A 16384-nucleotide genomic window follows, 5' to 3' on the forward strand; every position below is an offset into this window, starting at 1 on the left:
ACTCCTCCACATTCCACCAGCACATAGAAACCACTCAACTGTTCTGTGTTAGATGTGATTTTTTTTTTTTTTTTTTTTAACGGATGTGCTGCCACAAGATTCAGGAAAAAAAAACAAAAAAACAAAACACGCAGACAGTGACTACTCAAAAAACAGCAAGGCAATTATTTGAAAATGAGACTAAACCTTTTTGCCCCTCTTTCTCCGATTTTGATGGACCCCTGCAGACATTAGCTTAATTGACCAGAGAACTGTGCAGACCAGCACATATAACAGAAATTACCAGTTTTATTTGGAGTCTGAATGTTAAGCACTTTGCCTGTGCCCACTGCACTGCAAAAATCACAATTACCTCCAAGCAAGCGAGCAAGCCAGCGAGCAAAGAAATAAATACACCAACATATGAATAACAACAATACTGCGATTCAATTTATGGGGGTGAAATACCACCGCGACAGCAAAATATATACCGTGATATTGTAACGACTGTTATATTTCAGCCATTTTAAAACAGCCCCTGATCCTTGCACACATCGCTAGCGCGGAGCAGAGCCTCGCTGGGTCATCCCTGGGGTCGGGGAGCGAGTCGGGGGGCATGCATCACGGACGCTGGCTCTGGTTTTCATCAACGTCAGGGCTAATCTGATTACTACTGCAGGGGGAAGGCCACCGTGCCTCCACAGATGGTCGCCATGCGCCATTTGTCAACCCATTCATCTCCTCCTCCTCCTCTTCCTCCCACTGGGCAGCGGGAGGAAGAGCGGGAAAAGGCGTCGGCTGAGGCTTGGTGGGATTCGGCGGGGAAAACCTCTCTCCCTCTCTCACCTTTTGCCATGGCTCTCAATGCCCTCCATATTTCTCATGTAAAAACCCCACCTGTGTAATGTACGACACTACCCATAGCTGGCAACAGTGTAGTGCAGCAGTCAGATAACTGGACCTGCAACCACAAGGTCACGTGTACGGATCCCTGAGGTTGCTGTGGTAACCTCGAGTGGCATAAATGAACATCAACTTCCGGAATAGGTTCAGTAGAATCACCCAGCTGCATGATTGGATGATATGCAAAAGCGCCAAACTACGCTAAGGCTCATAACTGATCAGCAGTGAGGGTCCCCAGCCCGGTGTACAGTGTGCGTGACATGGGCACAGCTGGTCCTGTGAGTGCAGGCCCGCGGTGGAGGGAGGCCACGGAGATGGCGGATGAGGAATAGGGTACGAGGAAACTCATAACCCCACCCCCCTACCCCCCCACCCCGCCACAACCTCTCAGACGGTTTGCGCCGATGCGTGTGATGCGCAATATTCATCCCTTTTGCTCGCCGGCTCCAACGCCCCCGCCCAGAAACGAGCAATAAATAAACGGCAGTGTCTAATAAACAGCCCCGGCCGGGGAAGTGGGGCTGAAATAAGATAATGGCGGGCGTCCTCCTGCTCTGCGTGTGTGTGCACACATGCATCTCAAATTGAAGCCGGGGCTACAATGAGAGAGCCATCAACACACAAAGGGGAGAAAGAAAAGAAAAGAAAAAAAACATAATCACGGAGGCGAAATTGCAATAACGGTGTTGTGGGTTGGGTGCTCCCTCAAAAATACCTGCGTGCGCGCAATTAATGAGGGACTCCGGTGGACGGTCTTCCTCATTAGAATGCCGCTTCATGCCCACTACCTTTGGATCGGCACCATGTTAAATCCTATTAAGATGACCTTCATTCCAACATTGCTCATTATAACACATGAAATGCTCCTTTTCCTCGGCCATAATGAGAGAGCAGTGTACAAACCAATGTGTAATCTTATCAGGGGCTCAGACTGCAATTATAAAGACCTTTTTAAAGTTCACTTCCATTATGGCCTTCACTACTAGTAATGACATTGTGGCTGGGATCCTTCCACCAGTAAGTTAATAACAAATATGAAGCAATAGATTAATCTTTCTGCTGGTTGCATGGTACAGACGTGAGGCTGTGTGTGTCGTCTCTGTGTAATCTACTGTCTCGCACTTCGTCTATAATCTCTTGATATTACTAGCTATTCATCATTTCACCCTGACACATTCATAAAATAAAACATACAGTAATTAATTTTGCTTGTGGAAGAGAAAAAAGGAGAAGAGCGAGAGATGGGGGCAGAGAGACAGAGAGTGAGATAGAGAGGGAGAGAGAGATAGAGAAAGAGAGACAGAGTGGTTGAGAATGTAAGAGAGAGAGAGAGTTCCCCCCTCTATTAGATTTAAATACATATGCAAAAAAAAGAGGGGGCAGTTATTACACTGTCACAAAAGTTTTGGCACGTTACCTGCAGACATCTGATAGGAAATGATTTTCAAATTACTGGCGTGTCAGAGAATGGGGCGTACCTGACGGGATTCCAGATATGAGGTTTAATATGCAGAGCCCAACAGATGTGTACCGCAGAGGAAAATGCGCCGATAGCACAGGAGTGGATGGGCGAGACGCGAGCACTGGGGATAGCGCAGGTATGGAAATGTCTGCCAGCGATGAGGAAGGAGATAACGACCCCGAACAGAGGAAGGACTCGGCTTCACTTGACTTCCTTGTCCGGGCATCTTGTGATGTCATGCCAGATTCGCTATCTGAGGATACCACGATTTGTAAATCTGTGCCGTATGATGTTCTTGGAAACATATAATATCACACGCAGAATTGCGTGTGCGTGTTTTACCATATTGGATCTTTTGTAGAAGTTATCAGGATTTATTATTGAAATTATATCTAGGTTAGCCAGTTGAAGGGAATATGTGCACACCTGTTCTAAGCAGATTGTATAGATTTTTTACATTGTATATACTGTAGTCAATATCCATTTTTTTTTGCTTTTTGCAATCGCTGTAAAATCAGTTCACAAACCAGAGGGTTGAACTGCACATGGGAGAACTAATAATAATAACACATAGATAGATAGATAGATAGATACATATAGGTTAATATATGGATATGCATATATAATTAATGATCGAAGCTTGTGGTGTAATGAGTCAGCCGTGTGGTCTGCTGGTGCTATACCACATCTTCAGTTAATAGCAGTTGTATTTATAGTTAGGCTGATTCACACAAGAGCTGTCTGACAATAGCCCGTGACTGCTGTATGTTGCACCAAACTATTACATTCTATAGAGTGGCTAGTAGGTGCATTTGTGGGGTGTAGTGTTTCGAAATGAAAGCTTTTATACCCCTGTTTAAGAACATAGTTTAAAGAGTCCAGAAAACAAACTAACTAGAGATGTTGCATGTCTTCTCCTCGGTAATCAGTGTGAGAAAGACTACAGAAATGCAACACTGAAGGTACTGAATGTACTCAATGTTTGTGTTGTGAAACAGCATTTTGCACTCGCACAACAATAGTCTTATCTTTCAGTGTAATACTCACACACACATATTTCTGATAGTACGTCCTTTCCGGTGATTCAGACACAGTTTTTTTGTGTTTACAGAGCGCCAAATGAGTCATAACTGCAGCCGAATTCCTCGCCGCTTCCACCTTTCAGCACCTAGCGTACGCGGCGAAGCCCCGGCCCTTTCTGGAATGGCGGAATCGGCGCGGCGTTCCGCCCCCTCCCCTGCGCAGGTGTTTCCCATCGCGGGGTCCCGCTCGCAGAGCGTCAACATTGTCTCAGCGAAGGGCTCGCCGCTCCCTCCAGCAGCCCCTGACAGCCCACCGAGCGATGTTTATCTGTATGCATAAAAACCGCACCGAGCTGTCTGCTCACGTACCCACCAGGGACGGCACATGTTTTTAACATCTTGGTATCTTTTCGCCAAAAAAAAAACCCTCATAGGGGCCTTCTGACAACTTGGGATGATACGGACGAAGAGAAGGAAAAAAAACGGAACAGTCTGAACATGGTTTGAAGCAACCATTTTAACCATGACACATTTAATGCAGCATATTAAATGGGGAGATAAAAAATATATATATCGAGGGTTACTAGGTTACCCGTGCAATGCCTGGCTTTGTGTAAACGTGAAGAATGCAATAATCGTGATCTTTTCATTTGTAAGTGCCAAGGTGGAACAACATGAATCGCATTTGGTCACGATAAACAGATAAACAACGCATTGTATGGAAATACTGTCTTTTCTATCAGTGCAGAAAGGAAAGCTACTAAAGGGATTTTACATTATTTACATACTGCTTTAAATATTAACCAGGTGTCATGGGATTTGTTTCACGAAAACAGTGTTGGTAGAAGTGATACCATATCAAGCGTTTAAGACAGAGAAGAATTATTTGATATGTGTTGAATGGACGCATGCTTTTTTCCTTAGACAATTCTTGACTCAAATCACTGTGTTCTGTTCCTGTGTCTCGTTTCACTAAATCTCTCAATGTTTTTTTCAGAATAAGGAAGCTTTTTCTAAATATTTGTAATAATAGCTACACATGAAAAATAGCTTAAGTCGAGCCTGATTTAATTTTGAAAAAGTTATCTGAAAAAAACTGCTTTTTTGGTCATTGTAACAGATCGGATGACATCACTTATCTGTTCTTATTTTCTCTTTGCCACACAGCTTCTCTGTATCTCTGCATATGGAGCAGCCAAGTAAGACACTATTATTTGCATGTTAATATTTATAGTTTCACACTATCAAATTCATTTTCTCTTTATTTGTTTTGTTATGCAGTATTGCACAAGGTTAGAAGCACTCCAATAAAGAATTACATTTGGAGACATGCTCACATTACAAAATTATTAATATAAATACCTATGTGATGTTAAAATGAAAGTAAAAGATTCATGTTAAAAGGAAAAACACCTACATGTAAATTAATTTAGAGGATAGACAGGACAAGTATGAATACATTAAATGAATGAGGCAATTTTAGGCAAATGCATTAAATTTTAAGTAGTGTCCATCTCCAGAAAAAATGTTCACTAATGAGCTTGCTACCAAAAAGTTAACACCAAAAAAAAACACCAGCTACCCTGGATATATAAATATATACAACAATTTCTACCAAGATCTCAAACTATTTACAGAGAGAGGGGAGGTCATCTCCTGAACCACAACCAATATGCAGCACCCACCTGGGTGATGCACGGCAGCCATTTTTCCCCCAGAATACACACCATACATGAGCTGAGGTGGAGAGGGAGGGATTATTAAATCAATTAATCAGGGGGATGATTAGATGGCCAGATTGTGAAAGCCAGGTTGGGAATTTAGCCAGAACTCCGGGGAACCATACAAGCGAGATATTATTCTTGTATGCTAATGAGCTTGATATAAATCTTATTGTTATGCATGCTTGACACCAACCTCAGCAGCATACTTATTCTGTATACGTGGGAATACTCATAAATGCAAAGTCTACAAACTCTTGGGCTGGAGGAAATGCTCTTTTCTTAATACTTATATGCTAATGACTGCAATCAACATCACCTTATCTTTAGAAGTAATCCTTACCTAAATTAAAAGCATCAAATCATGATGATCTTGCACTTAAACTTATAAAAAGTCCTTGCTTTTCCCAGACCTTTTTAATAGATGAATCAACCGCTTCTCCCTCTGTAAAAAAAAGTCTCTGTGATCCTATTGATGAAATGATCTCTAAACATACACAGCACGCAGCATGTTCTCTTCCTGATTCAGGCCCGTGTAATATCTTGCTTGGAATACTTCCTGTGCCACCAGGCCTCCGTGGCTAGACTAGCCAATCAAATTCAAGTCCCTGGTGCTGTTCTGCTGGGCACTGAAGGGTGCTGCACCTACCTTCCTTCATCTGTCCTTACAGCTCTGCGTGAACCCTGCAGTCTATGGGCACTGGTCGCCTGGCATTTGCCGTCCTCCATAGTCTCACTCTCCTGGGCCCCTATTGGTGGAATGTGAACAGCAAACACATTTACATTGAAAGAAATGTCATACCATTTAAATGCACGGCTAAAATAAATTACTCAGTCCAATTAAAGTGAACATAGCAATTTCAGTGCAACCAAACCATCTTCCATAGTTAAATGAATAAGAAAGGAAAGCTTAACAGAATAAGTAAGTAAATAAACATGACAACATGTATTTTGGGATGATCTTATTTCTGTTAAAATTAAAACACAGCTGTGGCCTTTGCACGTGTTATCAGTAACACTGTAAAAATTAGGCACACATTTAATGAACTTTATGTAAGCCATTCAGCTAGGCCCCATCTAACTGATAAATGAAAAAGACCCAAAAAACCAGGTCACATAATAAATGTACATAAATTCATGACATAAGCACCTTCACTTTGTTGAATTCTTTGCTGGAATAATTTGAACCAGGTCCTGCTACATTGCTACCATTACACAGTTCTCTGCTGAACCTAAACACATCTAACCTGAGATTCAAGCCTGCAACCCCATGTTCAGGACATACTCCCCTCTCCTGATATTGTATATCCACATTTTATAAGTAATTTTCATCTGAATGTGCGAAAAAACATGAACAGTCAAATGAAAGCCAAAACAGGCTATGTTAAAATGGACTTATCCCTCCGTAAAGAAGGGTTGCAGCAGTGACTCATGGTACACACAGCACTACTCACTTCCTGGTGGAGTGCTGGCAAGCAGAGCATGATTTGGGCAGCCAGCCGCTAATTCTGGACATCCACCTTACATGTCAGGAGTATATTCACAACACTGGGGGAAAAAAAAAAACACTCCACGCATCGTAGCGAAATAAAGACCAGCTGACTAAATTGCTCAGTAATTCCAGCCACATGATTGACTTTATGATCATTTTAGTGCTGCAACCAGTTGTTATGCTTTCAACTGATGCCAAAAGTTTCCTGAGAAAAAAAAAATGATGGGAATTAGGCAAAGGAACAGACGGGGATCGGTCGATGCGGCGTGAAGCACATTCCTTTGGGCCCACCTCTCTGCACTTTTAATGGCACAGAATTATAGGTCTGCAGCAACTGTCTGTGTTAAAACAACAATATGCTGACAGCGGTAAAACAGCCATTTTCTCTCCTCCTATTAGTGCTGAAACAGGGTGGCCGCTCGGCATTAAAAAATGTTTGTCTTTGCATGTGCCAGCATCATTTCCTTTCATTTCCTGCCTTTGATCCCTAGTATTTATCAGCATTCTAAACTTAGGCATACAATGGAGCTAAAGCCCTCTTAGCGTGAGTTTGACATTCCATATTGACATTGCAGAAAACGGATGCATCACTCGAATACACTTTTCAGTTTTTGAAGCTTAGCAAAGCTTTGGTCAAGATGTGCTTATTATTCTTATACACAAACACACACACACACACACACACACACAAATATATATATATATATATACAGTAGTATAAATTAAACTGTTTTCGTTTTAATTTGTTCATTGTAACTATTAACTATCCAGGTTGTAGTTTGATGGCACAACAAAATATATTTTTCCAATAAATCTCAAATGCAAGGCGAAAAAAATGCAAACATATTCCTCTACAATATCTCTGTTATCTCCAAAATGCAATACCCACTCAGAGAGAAAAAAGATTGTCATCTTCAATACACTGAGGTCATTCTTCAAGGCTGACAGCCTCCTGTCTCCATGACTGAACAAGCTATTATTAGACCAAGTTATTTATGCGCTTTTTTGGAAACCCGTACAAGCTTTTAATCTCTGCTACTGTACAAAACTATATTGCCTAACAGTAGACTACTTTTCTATGCAGTATTCATATGAACTCCAGCACATTCCACCTAGGGTCTTATATTACCAGGAATACACGGCTGCATACTGAGGAGATGAGAGAAGATATGCACTGTTAACAGTATGAATCACAGTAGAATACTTGCTAGCACTCTGGACACCCGACCAATGAGATAAGGAGGCACAAACTGAGTGAGCGCTGCCCTTGAACAAGCTATTTGACTTTCATCAAAAAAATGAAAAAATAAATACAAGAAAGGAAAGCATGTATATTTAAACATCTGTAACATATTAGCTCAGCGTGATTAGAAACAAAACCAAAAGGAATCTGTAATGTCCCATTTACTGTATCTCTCCCTGTCCGCTATTCCCCGCAGTGGGATTTCACATTTTGGCGGTGAAAGAGGAAAGAGAGAAGACGTTGTTTTCACGCCGAGATATCTGCGCGCTTCTGCCTGCTGAAGCTACACATAATAATGGGAGTTTCTACGGGTAAACTCCATGTCTTGGGGCCCCTGACAGCAGGCACCATTGAAATTCTCTGCTCCACTGAAGACCACAAGTGTAGATACACTATTGTTTTGCTATATGTGGAGTGAAAATGTGCTATATGTGTATGTATGCAGTGAGGGGGGAGGGAGAGGCGGACATTGGGAAGGCTGAACATATATGTACAATTTACAATTTATTCATTTAGCAGATGCTTTCAGCCAAAGCATGGTAAAAATATTTAAAGTGTAGCAAAAAGGGACTACTCACTGAATTCATGTCTTCCTTAGATTTAAGTAATATTTTGTGAGCATTAATTAAACATTACTGGAGTTCCTGGGGTACATTCATTTATTCATAGGACTTGATGTTTCATTCAAAAACTGATCTATACTGATGTTTACTTAAAGTAAGAGGTGAACTCTTCTTGTGTCAAATTTATTGAGGCACAGTCAAAAGCAAGGTTTCAGGGTGTTAAATAAGGCAGCAGACTAGGTCAGCATCTCATAGTAATCTCCAATAAAAAATAAAAAATGACTAGGATTATCACAAGGATATCAAACTCCAGACTCCAGAGTGCAGACTGAGCCAGACAGCAAATATATCGATAGGCTACGGACATCCAAGTTATGTCATTAGTTGACTATGACTGAGAGGTTGCAGAACTGGGACGTGATTGGTATCGTCCTGCTGGGGCAGTGTGGGCCATAGTCAACTACGGCCACTTAGCTTACTGCTGACTCGCATCCCATAGCTACTCGCCAGGTGCTAACAGGTGACGAGTTATCATCAGAGAGAGGTGTAGATCTCCTCAGATAAGTTCTAGCTCTCCACTGTACTGGCTTGTGGGCAAGTGTATCAGAGGGTTACATGCCCTTTTGCTGCCATCCTGCCAATGTCAGACACCAGAAGGTAGTTTTAATCAATGTGAACTATTTTTCTTGTTTTAGTAATTGTGCCTAAAGACTTCCACTGATAGATCAAGCTATGGACAAAATACTTGGTTCAGATATTCTACCAGGTGTGCCATCTCAGTTTACCGTGAATGGACTTTATCCAGATGATTTCCCCAAACTGTACCTGTAGAATCTTGGTTGCCCATTGGCAAGGACCGTTTAACCGTCACACAAATCAGAGAACAGGAAGATGCAACTTTAGGATAATTTTTTTTAGCTAACTAGTCACATAAAAGACAAGTAAACAAGTAACAGAGTCAGAATTCACTGTCAAGGAATGTATGAAAGAAAAAAAGTAACATCAATTTTAAAAAATCTATCTAAGCAAATCTGTCGGACTTGCACATAGAGGCTCAAACAGAAACACAAGCAGAAGCTTGGACTTGCCTTTTAAATCATACTGTTATTTTAGAAATTAAATACCTGAAATTACAGTCAAACTGACTTCAAGTGAATTTGAAAAGTGTGTGAGGTAAGGACACATTTATATTTAAACTTATTTACCCTACCCTGTGACAGTTATGAAGAAAATATGCTCAGCTGTGTTACCTCATGCTTACTTTGGCCAGACTCAGAGTGAATATGAGAAAGCAGTATGCACTGGCTTATTTTCATTACAGCAAGGAATGCTAATTAGGCTAGCTCCCAAGAATCACCGCGCCTAGTCTAGCGCTATGAGTTTGAAGTGCCCAGGGCTTAAAGGTGACTCAGTGCCAGTCCCTGAAATGGCACGATGGCATTGCCATGCCTCCCCCACTCCGCCGACAGGCACTGAGCACTTGGGTGGTCGTTGGCACCCCGTATATTTACAAAGAACACATTTATTCCATTTACAAAATGCGACTCTCATTAAGAGCTGGCATCCAAAATGGTCTCAGTTTCACTAAAAAACAACAGACTTGATACAAGCAGAGTTAAAAAAAAAACTAAAAAAAACAAAACAATCATGCGTTACCAAGGCCAGAGTTGGTGGTAGGCAACACTGCCTTCGCATTCCAGCTCATTTTAGAGTGGAACTGGCAGTTAGAGTATGAAAAAAAAAATAGTCAAGGTAAGCATGTAAATTCCATTATCGTGAATTTTTAATGATGTGACGACAAAGCAAAGTATATAAAGTAGATCCTATAGCTGATGTTAATTTTGAATTATAAGAATAATTTGAATAATTTTTGTTTTTTATCATTTATTGTTATTTTTGTATTGCTTTTTGGTTTTCTGCTTCTCACTGTAGTTTTAATGCTTAATTGTAATTAAAGTGTGTATTATTTTGACTCTTGGGGATCTAAAAGCCAAAAAAAAAAACACAACTGCAGTGCAAGAAGACTGAAGAGGAAAACCTCAGTTCACCACTATATTATACTGTTCTGAATTTGACCCATAAAAATGTCATTATTTTTAAAACGATACGGAAGTCACCGCACACTATTATTAGAATCGCCTTGCTGGTCTCGGCTTGTACAATTATTTAAACAGAGGTTTTCCCTCAAATAATAACTTCAGGATAATATCAGTTCCAGAGCTTCCGAACGTGTAACCACTGAGAGAGACGAACATCTTATGAACGATATCTATTTGGCTCGTCAGGGAACAAAGAACCCACGGCCCGACTCTCGCAAAGCCATATTCCCTTTCCTGGATATAAGCAGAGGAGAGGCCGAGGTGCTGCTTTTACGCTCTGCGCCGCACCAATTCCCTCGTCACGGCAATCCAAGGCCCGCCCATAGAATCCTCGATGATGGTGCCAACTCGCGGAGACACAGACACCCTTCTATTCCCCGTTGGAGGAAGTTGGCAGGCAGGGTGCTTTGATTTCGTAAATCAGTCAAACAGTTCAGCAGCATTCCCGATGACATCATCAGCGCGGAGCTGAAAAATCTCCCGGCGCCCCTGGATTCGGACCGGATCCAGACTCCCGTTTCAGCCACCCTGGGGCTTCTGCGGAGAGCATGAAATCTGTCCTTCGGAGCAAGGCCAGCTCCTCTGAAACCGTATATCTATCTGTCAGCCGGGCACATCCACAGTTTCTCCTCCTGTTCTAACTTCCGAGGAAAACTCCAGCGAGCAGGACCCCCCCGCCGCCGCCGCCGCTGCCGTTTCGGAGGGAGGGATAATCTATGAAAATAAGCAGTGGGGATTATGAGATTTTAGAGCCCGTGGGTCTCTGTCGGGGTTGTTAGTTAGTTAGGAGAGTAAATAAGCAGTAACTCCAGATGAAGAAGGCAAGATGGAGTCCAGGACCCCATCCCCTGTCAGTAGCCTGTGTTAATTTAATGCTTGCGTGGTTTTGTAAGGGACCTCTCTCCTTTGATGCGTCGTGTGGCGGGGCAATCCTCCACAGTTTTTGTTTGCCTAATGTCCTGGGGAGTCTGATTGGTGTAAATTACCTGTGACATCTCATTAGTTCCCAACTTTCCTCGCCAACACATAATTAATGATAACACCGAAAATAACACACAAATTAACCAACTAACACTTTATGGTGTTGGTTTTGATTAACGTCACCAACCAAAAAAATGACACTAATGCTATGCATATCCCATAAGGCAACGGGAACTTTTGACCCTCCCAGTACCCTCACCCCCTCCCTCTACTGCTTTTCACACCTTCTCCAAGATCACTCCTCTTTCTGTGCAAAGACAGGATCAAACTTCAGCCACCAATAATCTTGTTTAACAGAGCAAGCCAACAGAGTGCAACATTACTGCATGGGAAGCTTTGACTGACTCGTCAATTCGAGTTCCCTTGTTAGGAACAGTGATAAATGAGGCACTGCCAAGATTAAGATCAGCCACAAAAACCTCAGTATTGTTAGTGTTTGTTTATTTGGGGGGCTGGCGTTTAATTACAGGTGGAATATCACGCAGGAAACAGTCATGGTATGCAGGCATGGTATAGGACGATATCACACGCTCCATTCGAAGAGAAGGAAGACAAGCAGGACGCAGAAAATATTTGATTTAAAACTTAAATGTCAAGAGAAAGAAAAAAAAAAAACAATGACAAGGGAGATTTATTTGACTTTTTTTTAGAACTGGTTTACAACAGGAAATATAAATTATGAGTCCCCTAATTTAGATGTACTTCCCATTGTGCAGATAAATCAAATTCAAACCTTTGAAAGCTGATGCACAGGAACCGTCCAAAGCGGCAGCAGCAGTCGGGTTTTTTTGGTCTGCACGTAAGAGCTTTCAGATCGCGGGCGTTTTCTTTTCCTCATTGCGTAAGCCCGATATCAAATAATAGGTTTTGGATCTTTTAAACCGGCATGATGAATCAGATTACACATTCATCAAATCGTTCTCTCACCAAACATTGTTTTGAGCACTGTGATGACATTAGTCAAGTGGTTAAATATATGATTTTACATTATTGCCTTATCAGTTAAACAATACTGAATTCACTGAAATAAATAATAGCAAATAATCGCAAAATTAGTAAGATAATATGACTGTATTTTGGGCTCACAATTGTATTGTATGTCAACCATAAATATATAGAGTAGATTTCAACTGAAATTTACATTTCATGAACATAAAAGTAACACCAAAAAAAGGGTCTCAACAAATACCACTGAAAATACCACTGACCAAGAGAATTCACGTTCAGGGCATAGGTGTATGTGTTTTGCAGATTTCAGAGCTAAAGTACCTATCTGGGGAAACTTTCACAAAATGTTACCTGTTAAAAAGTAATGTTAATTATATTTCATACAGAGCCACTAGCAGAAACCATCTTAATATTATGACTGAGTATCTTTACGAGATTCTCAACAAAAGGCGGAATGAATGTGAACAGGATGTGTTTATTTCTAATACAAAATCAGGTCTGATATCTAACGGGTCTTGCACACAATTAATAGTTTTACTTTAAGACAGCTAAGAAACTTAGTAACCCTTGCATTTGTATTGAAAGCTCAACTGGTGATGTTTTCTAGACACACCCACTTTTCTCATTTTTGCTTTGTTTTACAGTATCAATATTTGATTTCAGTTCACTCTGTACACGGCAGCTGGCATAATCACAGACCTACTATAGAAAGAATTGACAGGTGAAAAAAGAAAAATGTGCCAAATGTCCAAAATGGCAGCAATAACGCCTGAGTAAATTTGCAAATGTGAATCATACTGTGTTTGTTCCACTTTCTTTTTTTCACCTGCTGAAACTATGTCCGAATAATTGTGTGTGTTTTATTATTGCTTCAACTGAAACAAAAAAAGAACCGCGTTTGCTTCGACTGAACCGAACCGGGTCGGCTTCCGAGCGCAGCTGTCAAAAAGCGTCATTCATCTCTGATATTGAAAGATCAAAGGCGGACAGAAAGGTATTAATAAGTGTTTAAGGATGCCGATTTTTGACTCTTTGACATTTTTCCGGATGGCCAGTGTGCTGTTGTTTTGAGGAAGGAGACAGGGGGAGCAGACCAGACAGAACCGACCCCGGCAGGTGCTCAATCATCTGTTTAGCCATTCTCAGGCCGACCATAAACAGTAATTTGGTCTCCCAAGGGCCCAGTAATACTTCTCTATAACTAGCGTGGTTATAAATCTGACCGTTGTTCTAATAAATTAAGCGCATTTTTGAGAACAACAAAGCTGTGCCTGATGAAAATGGAGCGAAAAAATATTAACTCGGCCACTTAAACCGTAAAGATTAACAAGGTGCATTAGCATTGTAAATGGCGGGGAGAAAACCGCGACTTCCGTGTTGCGGCAGAGAGGCGCTGGATTTGACATCACGGGCAGGCCTGTAAATGGTGAGCTTATTGCGTATTCCTCAGCTCCCTCCTGAAACGCAGCATTGTAATTTGCGCGGGTTCAGGACTCGGCTCGTGTCAAGCTCAAGTCCACTGCTAAGGGAAGTGTTTGCACTGTCTCTGTTCTGGCGCAGTAAGAGTAAGCAATACCCTCTTGATCAAGGATACTGCATTTTAAACACGGATGAAAGGAGTCCCCCCGGAGACCTGCGAGAAGAAAACACAAACGAATGCAAACACAAATATAAAAAAATATACGTCTCGGCGACAAACAGTCACGCGGGTGGCATTTTATTCAACTTAACCCGAGCGCCAAATTATACACTGAAACAATGAGGCGATACTTCAAAAGTTCTCGGGGAAAAAGAGGCGGCAGAAGAAAGAGAGAAAACATCTCAAATGTTTACTGAATGTATTTAGCATTCCAGTCCTCGGCTTGAATGCTAACTGCGGCTTTGAACAGCCTCGCTGAGGTTACAGGTGAACTCTGTCATACAGTGATCCCGCAAACACAACAGAGAAGTAAGCTTTGTGTATGGAAATAGGATGTTAATCCTCTAAACAATGGCAATCTGTCTGTTAAGGAACACCCTAAGCCACAGTACATATATATACTGATTAAAGAGTAATTCTGACCTGCAAGAAATTGCATGCCCTTTATTATTTTGCAACAGCTATTTATGTGTATAGAGATACAGCAAAATATATAAAAATCTAAATAGAACAGGCTGTCAGACTTGTCAAACTTTGTACTTTAGAGTAAAGTACAGAGATTAAACTCACAAATAAAATAATTATACACAAGTGCAAACATAGCTGCTCAACCCACTTCAGTAAAAATGACTTTTTTTACCTTTTCTACTTTGAAAAGCATAATCATCTTTAAAATTCACAACTTTGGTAATACGTCTTCTAAAAAAAAAATACATATCTGGGCAATGACAAGGATTTAGACGTGCAAACAACAGAACGGCCCATGCCCTGGAGGTTTCCAAGCAAAAAAAAAAAAAAAAACAGAAAGAGAAAATGAAAAGGTTCTTTGAACTGGCTTATTCCAGTTGCGAGGGTGAAGCGTGTCTTAATTTGTGTGAAATTTGTGGTGTTTCGGCGCGCGGGGCAGGGCCTGGTATCGATGACTGCTGTGTTTGTGTGCACACGCAGGCCCGGGCTGGCCGGTCCTACACTTTCCCCAGGTACGGCTCTCCGCTGAAACCTCTCAAACACCCCCGGGGATTTTTAACATTCCAATAAAAAGGGATTTTACAGAGCTGCGCGTTTGCGTTTCTGGATTTTCAGAGGTGAGGCGGCAAGCAAAAAGGAGAGGCGAGCGCAGCGCGACGAACAGACTGTCACGTAGGCACGACTCCGCACAGGGCGGGAAATGTTCACAAAGTGTGCGTATTCATAAGTTCATAAATCACCCTGATTACAGAACGAGATTCTCTGTGCCACTTTCACCCCAGGAGAAGTGGGTTAAAAATAAATATTCAAGTTCTTGAAAGAGTGTATTACTAAACAACAACAACAAAAAAGAAATACACCATATCATGTAAAGGTTATAAAAGCTAAGTATCTGCTTTTACCAACAAAAATGAAACTATACATCTCTTTTGGAGTCAAATGTGACTTAATGCGTTTCTACACAAAGAAAATATGGTACACTCTCACATGAGTAATAAAGAACCAAAAATACACTCCAAAATAATACAGTTAATCTTCAATGGCTCAATCTGCTGTATTATGGCTATGACTGAGCTGTCTCACATTTAGGGTGAACATTTACTAAAAGAACATACTGTTTTTGCTTCATAAAGTACAGTCCTTAAAGGCAAATACTAATAGGACATTGAATAGCAGCTTAAGAATGAAATCAGAGAATGAGTATTGATAGGAAGATTAAGACCTAATAAATAAACGTGTTATTTTTTCATTTGTGCAGGTCCCTGTGGGGCACAGCACGTCAGAGACCACAGTCTCGTCCTCTGTGCACTATATAATTGGTAATCTGACATGAAGGGCTTGACTTCTCCTCTCCACCGTGTCAGTGGAGACTAGCCCTTTAACTCCGTTTATTTCCTCGAATCCCAGGTAATCATAACAATTAGAGACCGTAGCGGTGACCAAGTAGAACAGGAGACGAAAAGAAAAAGGCTGTTGTTTACCTGCAGGTGATCCACTTCTGAGAATTAAGAAAGCAGTAAAACACCCCAAAGTGCAGCCTCGTCATAGTGTTAAGATTTTCTTTTTTTAGTTCTTCAAATACATAATACGAGCAGAGATTTATTTACATTCATTTATTTGCATAATTGGAACATAAAGAAAATTTAGTTTTTTAATATATATATATATATATATATAGCTACAATCAATATAGCTTTTTCAAAAATACATTTCTGAAATGTTCAACAAGACAGAGTGAACACTGGGTGGGTCTCCAAGCTGATCTTTGTACACTTTCGTCTGACTTTACCCAAATAATTATACTTAGATTTTTACACAATTATCAGCACACCCTATTCCACAGGTCTGATAACATTCTCTGAGC

General features: G+C 41.1%; 1 long non-coding RNA gene across 3 annotated transcripts in view; it reads right to left on the reverse strand.

The window, feature by feature from the left end:
• The window catches only part of LOC135247815 (uncharacterized), a 46627-nt gene that overhangs the window by 21218 nt on the left and 9025 nt on the right, over positions 1–16384 (reverse strand). The window contains exons 2-3 of one of the 3 annotated variants that reach the window (XR_010328308.1): positions 5737–5836; positions 2840–3694 (exon numbers count right to left, since the gene is read on the reverse strand). This is a non-coding gene — a long non-coding RNA (uncharacterized LOC135247815). Of the gene's footprint in view, positions 1–2839; positions 3695–4584; positions 5533–5736; positions 5837–16384 lie in introns of those variants that run through there. The other 2 variants (XR_010328310.1, XR_010328309.1) reach the window with 2 other exon arrangements.

Source organism: Anguilla rostrata, chromosome 1, assembly GCF_018555375.3.
Source record: "Anguilla rostrata isolate EN2019 chromosome 1, ASM1855537v3, whole genome shotgun sequence".
Lineage (NCBI taxonomy): Eukaryota > Metazoa > Chordata > Actinopteri > Anguilliformes > Anguillidae > Anguilla > Anguilla rostrata.